This window comes from Eriocheir sinensis, unplaced genomic scaffold (genome assembly GCF_024679095.1).
Source record: "Eriocheir sinensis breed Jianghai 21 unplaced genomic scaffold, ASM2467909v1 Scaffold224, whole genome shotgun sequence".
NCBI classification, from domain to species: domain Eukaryota; kingdom Metazoa; phylum Arthropoda; class Malacostraca; order Decapoda; family Varunidae; genus Eriocheir; species Eriocheir sinensis.
In genome coordinates, this window is record NW_026111526.1 from 438,507 (window position 1) to 447,393 (window position 8,887).

Genomic DNA, 8,887 nt, shown 5'->3' on the forward strand with positions numbered 1-8,887 from the left:
AGGGTTGGGGAAGTTGTGGCAAGACAGAGCGATTAAGACAAATAGAAATATAGCGTGAAGGTGATTTCGATTCAGGCTAAGTTAGTGTGATCTCTCTCTCTCTCTCTCTCTCTCTCTCTCTCTCTCTCTCTGTGGTGCAACCGGTTAGAGCGCCGCGCTGCAAGGCTTCACGGCCAAACAGGCGGCGGTTAGACCCCCGCTCTGGCCGGATTCTTTCCGTTGACTAGGAGTGGTTACTGTCCCCCCTTGAGCAAGGGGGATGGGGTGTGTGGTGTGTGAGGTCCTGGCAGTACCCAGAGATCGACGCGTTAATGAGCATGCACTTGCTCGTGACGGGAGGGTATACCTGCTGGCGAAAGCGAGTCCAACTCGTGACCAGGCCGTAGTGAATTACACACACACACACACACACACACACACACACACACACACACACACACCACTGACGCCAGGAACCAATGGTCTGTGCGGCTCACAGGCTTAGGCCACTGACTCAGCAACTCCTGCGTGTGGCGTCCAGCAAGACAAGGAGACAGACAGGCAGGGAGAAGGCCTGGGACGTGATACACTACTCACTGGGTCGCTGCTACTTCACAACGAAATATGTGAATAATACGTGGCAGGAGGCATACAGCTCTTTGGACTGTAAAGGTAAACTGAGGGCATGTGCTATACCTGAACGCTGTGTCGGACCCAATTACCGTCTCATCGGCCACTGAGCCTGTGGTATTACCCCGGCACATAGGACAAGTATGACATTCGGGTTGCCACAGTTTATCTTCCCAAGAATTCCTTTACTACCCGAAAGCTCGAAAGGGACGATCAACAGCTATATGGACTGCCGGGTGCCCAGAGCAGGATTCAAGCCCAATGATTCGTAGCTAGACGTGCTGCTACAACACCACGGAGAGGGAAATGTTAACGTTACGCTGGGCTGCACTTAGAAATATTTATACTGGTTTATACGAGAGAGAGAGAATGTTGTCATTAGATAAGGAATTAATATATTGAAACAGTATGAATGAATATTTTCGTAAACGTAGTTAGGAGTCACGTTCATAACACACACACACACATGATTCACGGCTCATGTCGAAGTATCTGATACCCTTTCCTTCCTGTTTTCACGGTTAATATTGCTTATCTAAAGTGCCTGCAAGATAAAACATTGGGAAACATCGACAGGAAGGTGTTATGAAAAGACGAGGTCGTGCAAGGGAAGGTGCTAAGTTATCTTGATAGGGACTATGTGTAGAGCCGCTGGAGCCGCTGTACCGTGGGTGGGTGACTCTTGAAAGACTTACCCGGGGCGGAGGAGGCGGCGTGGCGAGGGGAAGGAGCACGTCATGCTGGAGGGGAGGATAACGAGGGGGGAGAGAGAGAGAGAGAGAGAGAGAGAGAGAGAATCACACATCAGCCTTCGCCTCGTGCTCCTAAACCCAAGACACAGAAGGTAAAGGCAAGAATCATCACATTCGGTCAATCGTCTCCGTTGAGGTCATTTCACGCCGATGTTTAAGGGATCCACACGCTCAGATACGGTTCCTTGATAACACAACAAACCACAGGATCAACGCTCACGACGCGTCGCTATAGACCTGCGCACACCTTTAAAATGTGATGCTGTTTTCTTTACCGTGACGTGACATTTCTCTTTTTACCAGTGTTCACGGATAACGAGGGATGGAGAGAGAGAGAGAGAGAGAGAGAGAGAGAGAGAGAGAGAGAGAGAGAGAGAGAGAGAGAGAGAATTCCTCAAAACGCTAACTTCATCCTCTCCTACACACACACACACACACACACACACACACACACAGAACGAGCAGAGGCAGCCTTAGCGTAGAGGGTGGGAACATAGGTGACCGTATTGCACATATATGGCGGCGGCGGTGGTGGCGGTGGTGATGGTGGTGGAGGGCTGTGACCCGTGGCAGGCGAGGGAGCGAGGGAGGCCGCATCGTCTTGGTCTTAGGCATGAATAAATCTGCGTCTCCTCGGCTTAGACATGAACAGGGAGCGGAGACGAGGCGGCGGAGGGAGAGGCTGAGGGGAAAGGGGGTGGATGGCCTGTGAGGGGTAAGCGCAGGGGGGCGGGGGGCGCGGTGGACGAGGGCTGACGGAGGAGTTACAAGAATATGCTGGACGAGGACAAAAATGAACACGGCTGACGTTGACGATGTGGCGGTAATCGGATTATTTAACCAGCTATTGCTCCACACCCTTAGGAGGAGGAGGAGGAGGAGGAGTAGAAGAATGCCTCTCATTTCATTTTGCTTTTACAGGAGCGGTATTGCGCGGGCTTTTTTATTTATTTATTTTTGCCCTTGACCTGTTTCCTCTATTGTAAAAAAAATATATCACCAGCAGGATAGATCACGAGGGTGTGTATTCTCAGACGTATTTTCTCACAACAAATATATCCAAAGGTCACAAAGGAGATTAATCGAGTTCTCATGTGATTTATACACGTTCATGGTGCAACAGCCATGTCAAACTATCACTAGGCTCATAAAACTACCCATGGAAATACAATGAACCTCTACCATTGACTTATGAAATGTGGATATGTAGGCCCCGAAATGTTTGAGAATTTGGGCCCTAGTTCTTCTCTCCTCCCGACACAGACGGAGGGAACGTGAGCTGCAACGCCTCAGTAATTTTATGAAACAGCGGCAGCGTGGAGGCAGGGCGTGGTGGTGGCGGCCTCGAGGATGACAGTGCCGTATGAATTTGAGATATTTGTGGTAAGTGACGGCAAAAATTAGCCCGCCTTTTGCACACACACACACACACACACACACACACACACACACACACACACACACACACTGACACTGACACTGACATAGTTCTTAAAGGAAACGATAAGTGAGTTTGACAACCACTTCCTTTGATAGGGGAGGAAAGGAGAGGGAGAAGAATGAGATGAAAGGAAGAGAAATAAACGAAGCGAGGAAGGATGCGAAAGAAAGGAAGAGAAAGAAAGAAGGGGGAAGGATGCGAAGGAAAGAAAGAGTAAGAAGGGGGTAGTATGCAAAGGAAAGAAAGAGAAAGAAGGGATAGGCGAAGAGAGGAGATGGAGAAGGGGGTGAAAGGGAGAAAAAGAAAGGGAGAAAGTTGCGAAGGGAAGGAAGAGAAAGAAAGATGGGACTAAAAGGTTGCAGAGAGAGAGAGAGAGAGAGAGAGAGAGAGAGAGAGAGAGAGAGGAGGGGGAGGAAATGAGGAAGTGATTGGATAAGTGTAGGAGGCAATCCCTTGGTGAGTGGCGGGAAAGCGATGCGTGACTGAATCAATACGTGCTGGATGAAGGAAGGGCTTACGCGGCGTGCAGGAAGGACAGGCCGACGTGCAGGGGAGGGAACACGACGCATCAGCAGGACTTTTAGGTTGGTACTGTCAAATGCTTCCACCCCCCTCACCAACTACTTCCAAAGGCCAAAAAGGAGGTTAATCGAGTTCTAATGAGTGTTCTTTTAGGTTCAGGGTACATAAGAAGGCTCAGACTACCACCAGGGTCATAAAAGTACCCCTGGTAATGCCCTAAACCCCCACGAAAGAATAGTAAATTACGTGTTCTTGGGCGCAGAAATGTTTAAAAATATGACCCTAAGACAGCGTGCCATAGAAGGTAAAAAAGAACGGCCGGCAACAGGAGGACTAAGAGACAACGAGCAACAGGAGCGGTGAACAGAACAAGAGGACTAAGAGGCAGCGTGCGATCGAAGGTGATGTAACGAATCAGGAGGAGAGAGAGAGAGAGAGAGAGAGAGAGAGAGAGAGAGAGAGAGAGAGAGAGAGAGAGAGAGAGAGAGAGAGAGAGAGAGAGAGAGACAGACAGACAGACAGACAGACAGACAGACAGACAGACAGACAGACAGACAGACAGACAGACAGACAGACAGACAGATAGATAGATAGATAGATAGATAGATAGATAGATAGATAGATAGATAGATAGATAGATAGATAGATAGATAGATAGATAGATAGATAGACAGAGAGAGAGAGAGAGAGAGAGAGAGAGAGAGAGAGAGAGAGAGAGAGGGGGGGGGGGGGTAAGGACAACAGCCTCTTGAATGACCTCCCCACCCGAAGGCCCACGGTAGGGAAATAAATGGGGATGACGCCTTGCCAGCTGGTGAGGGTGAGGGCGGCGAGGGAGGGGAGGGAGAGGGGGTGAGAGAGGGGAAAGGGGAGGGATGTGAGGACCAAGGGGATGCTATATAGGTTGAGGAAGGAGAGGGAGGGAAAGTTAGCGGAAAGGGAGATGAAAGGAAAAGGACTGACAGATAAAGGGAAAGGAAGTGAAAGGGAAGTGAGGGAAGAGGAAGAAAAGGAAAGAAGAAGAGAGGAAGGGAGAGGAAGTGAACGAAGAGGTGAGAGATAAGGAAGGAGAGAGGAAGGGAAAGGGAAGGTTGCAGAGGAAGGGAGAGAACGGAAAGTGAGAGAAGAAGGGAAGGAGAGAAAAAGGGAAAAGGAAGGTTACAGAGGAAGGGAGAGAACGTGGACGGAAAGTGAGGGAAGAAGGGAAGGAAAGAAGAAGGGAAAAGAAGGGTGGAAAGGAAGGGAGAGAAAGTGAACGGGAAGTGAGGGAAGAAGGGAAGGAGAGAAGGGAAAAGGAAGGTTACAGAGGAAGGGAGAGAAAGTGAACGGGAAGTGAGGGAAGAAGGGAAGGAGAGAGGAAGGGAAAAGGAAGGGTGGAGAGGAAGGGAGAGAACGTGGACGGGAAGTGAGGGAAGAAAGGAAGGAGAGAAGAAGGGAAAAGGAAGGTTACAGAGGAAGGGAGAGAACGTGGACGGGAAGTGAGGGAAGAAGGGAAGGAGAGAAGAAGGGAAAAGGAAGGGTGGAGAGGAAGGGAGAGAAAGTGAACGGGAAATGAGGGAAGAGGAAGGGAAAGGAAGATTCGCAGAGAAAGGAAGAGGAAGTGATCAGAAGGCAAAGGAAGAGGAAGGGTGATGGATAGGGCGAGAGGAAGGGAACAGGCGGGGGGGGAATGAGAGGGGACAGGGGGAGAGAGAGAGAGAGGGGGGGTGGGAGGTAAAGGTAGGAGGAGAGAGGGCCAACACAAGCGGTGAGAGGAGGGGAGAAGGGTCGGTAGTGTAAGGGGAGAAAGGTAAGGTCTCGGATAGGCTAAGCGGGAAGGTAAGGTAAACAAAGGAGAGAGGAGAGGAAGGCAGAGACTCACGAGGAACGCAAGATATAAGAACAGGACGAAAAAGGAGAGAAAGGAGAAGGATTGAGGAGAGAGTGAGAGGGATGGCATAGCGTTGAAATGAGGGAGGCGGAGGAAAGAAAGGACTGAGGGGGGGGGAGGTGGACTCAAGTAAATGTGGAGGAGGATTAAAATGAGTGGAGAGAGGATGAGGAGGGGATAAAAGGAGGAGAGGTGAAAGAAAGGAGAAGAAAAGAGGATTACGCGAATGGTTTCAATGCATCGTGTGGCGAGGGAGAAGAAGAAGAAGAAGAAGAAGAAGAAGAAGAAGAAGAAGAAGAAGAAGGAGGAGGAGGAAGAAGAACACACGGGAGCGAGGGACGATAGGTATGAGGAGGAATAAGAGAAAGAACAGTACAACGGGGATAAGGAAGAGGAGGAGGAAGAGGAGGAAGACAGGGATCAGGAAGAAAGGGAAGAAGAGGAGGAAGAAGAGGACGAAGGGAATGAAAAGAGAGACGACGAGAGGGATAAGGAAAAGGAGGAGGACGGGGCTGAGGAAAAATCGGAGGAAGAAGAGGACGAAGGAGATGAGAAAGAAGAGGAGGAAGAAGAGAACGGGAATGAGGAGGACGAGGAGGAGGAGGAGGAGGAGGAAGATTACGAGACTAACCTACTTGAGAAGAGGAAGGGATGGCTATCAGGACATGGATAATAGAGGGACACAACGGGTTCATGAGGTAACGTGCGTGGGAGGAGGAGGAGGAGGAGAAGGAGGGGGAGGAGGGGGAGGAGGAGGAAGTGAGTAAGCGAGGCACTTCATGTTGAGTGAGTGAGGAGGGAAGACACGAGGGGGGAAGGGGGGGGAGGGAGGAGGGATGCGTGGCACTCAGTTGATAGCGCCACTTCCTGAACGATGTGTGTGTGTGTGTGTGTGTGTGTGTGTGTGTGTGTGTGTGTGTGTGTGTGAGAGAGAGAGAGAGAGAGAGAGAGAGAGAGAGAGAGAGAGTTAAAATAAATATACCAAGTTTGAAGCAGGCAGTAATGTCGAGAAGAGGTAGAGGAGGAGGGGAGGAGGAGGAGAAGAGGGAAGAAGAAGAATAAAGAAATCACTGTCTATATCAGCACGGAACCGGTGGAAGAGGATAAGGAGGAGGAGGAGGAGGAGGAAGAGTAGGGAGAGAAGGAGTAGGAGTAGGAAGAAGGTGAGAGAAGAAATCCGAATAAAAACTGGACATCAAAGGAAAATAACGAAGTAGACAATGACAAGGAAAAAAACACGAGATAACAGTTATGGAACTTAATATAAACAAACAGTGGAAGCGTAGGAGGAAGAGAAGGAAGGGAGTGCGTATGAAGAGTATAGTGAAAAAGATACAACTGAAAAAAAAAAGTTGAAAGTTCTAACGCTCTGAAGTCGAAAGGAAAATAAACAGGAAGATGAAAATACTACAACGGGAAAGGGAGGCGAAGGAAAGAGGACCAGGAGAGGGAAGGGAAGAGAGAAAAGGAAATAATAAGAGAGGAACAGAGAGAGAGAGAGAGAGAAAAAAAGAGAATGGAGAGTAATCTTTCACGGACTGAACAGCTGTGTGTGTGTGTGTGTGTGTGTGTGTGTGTGTGTGTGTGTGTGTGTGTGTGTGTGTGTGTGTGTGTGTGTGTGTGTGTGTGTGTGTGTGTGTGTGTGTGTGTGTGTGTGTGTGTGTGTGTGTGTGTGTGTGTGTGTGTGTGTGAGCGAGGGCGTGCTTTTCTCTCTCTCTCTCTCTCTCTCTCTCTCTCTCTCTCTCTCTCTCTCTCTCTCTCTCTCTCTCTCTCTCTCTCTCTCTCTCTCTCTCTCTCTCTCTCTCATTAGAGAAACTGTATAACACAGTGAAAAACGTCCCAAATGAACACCACTGAGTGCCAGGATTCGAACCCGGGCCTTTTGACTATAAGTCAGGGCAGCATAATGGCCGCAAAAGTGGCCTCTGGCGCGGTAACCTTTTAGCTCATCGGTGGTCTGGTTGTTATGCTGCCCTGACTTATAGTCAAAAGGCCCGGGTTCGAATCCTGGCACTCAGTGGTGTTCATTTGGGATCTCTCTCTCTCTCTCTCTCTCTCTCTCTCTTGTATTCAGTTTCATTTCACCTGTTTTATTTCTGCCTCAACAGTTTTCTATATATACTTGCATAACCTCCTCCTCCTCCTCCTCCTCCTCCTCCTCCTCTTCTGCCATGCATTTTCTTAAGCAGGAAGAGAAAAAAACAAGCCTCTGAGATGACTCTTAAGTATTTCTTCCACACTTGACTAACCGTGTGTGAGTGTTTGTATGTGTGTGTGTTTGTGTGTGTGTGTGTGTGTGTGAGTGTGTGTGTGCTTCAGAGGACCATGGGAGTTGCGTGAGGATTATGAGAGGGAGGAAAAAAGGACGAGGGTGGAGGGAGTAAGGGAAGGAGGGAGAGTAGTGCGGGTGGCGTAGGGTAGAGGTGAAGGTGTGAGTGGGACGATGAAGGGACAGGTGAGGGAGGATGGGGAAGAGTCGGAAGGAATGGTGGGAGTGAAGGGAAGGCTGAGGAGAGGGCTGCGAATGTGGTGAGTAGTAGTGAGGGGCGCGGGGAGGGAGGGAGGGGAGTGGGGGCAGTGAAAACAGAGGCGTGAGGAAGTGGAGGCAGTGATAGAAGGCGAGGGCGGTGAGTGGAAGGAATGGAGGTGAGGGTGAGCGGAGGGAGGGATGGTAGGGGGAAGGATGGGAGGGGAGGCAAGGTGGTGGGAGAGGGGAGGCAAGGCGGTGACCCGTGACAGAAAGAAACAGCTGGACTGAAGGGAGGGAAGGAAGGCTGAGGGAAAGGAGTGATGGGAGGGAAAGGGGGGAGAAGAGGAAGGAAGAAGAAGCAGTAGCAAGTAGCGGGGAGGAAGAGGATGGTTAGCGGGAGGGTTGAGGGGAGGGGAGAGGGGGGGGCATCCGCTGTGGTAGTCGCGGTTGGCCGACATAAAAATGGTTCTTTTCTTCTCTGAGAAAGAGGAAAGCAGCGTGTCAGGCACGGGCGGCCACGCGGCGGCGCGACACACAAACCTAGACACGCGGCGGCGATCTCGCTCCAGAAGTTGGACAGAAGACGACCAGTTAGTTTCCCGGCCGTGTAATCTGAGGCGAGTCACCCACCGCACGCCCAATGCTTCCCCCCCTGCCCCGCCACCCACTACCGCCCGCCAAAGACGCCTCCTCCGAAGCAGGGAGCATCGTGAATGGGCTCACCGCAGCTCAACGTTTGATGAAGCCTCAGAAAGACAGTCATGCTCCGTGTCGGCCGATGCAACGGTCTGAAGGCCCTGACTCAAGGCCGCACAAAGGAGGGACACGGGACACCGCTGCCCATGCAGGAAGAGGGGGAAGAGGAAGAGGAAGAGAAGGGCCACAGGGATCTTCCTCACCGTGCGACTGTTTATCGAGGCAGACGTGACTCACACTAACGCGAGTCAGTTTACACCGCCGCGAGGAGGCAAAAACCTGGAAGCCTTTGTAATTTTGCTTCACACAAGAGAGAGAGAGAGAGAGAGAGAGAGAGAGAGAGAGAGAGAGAGAATCGAAGCAGTGGCAACGAATGTGGTCATAATAGGGACGTTAATGAAGATGGTTGCAAAATAAATCTTCCAATCAATCATAATTACGAACCTATTATCTCCTGCCACGCGAGCAGCCAAGGACGGTGGCTGATGGGCGCGGAGAGGCCAGGCGGGCGAGACGAGAGGGAGGCG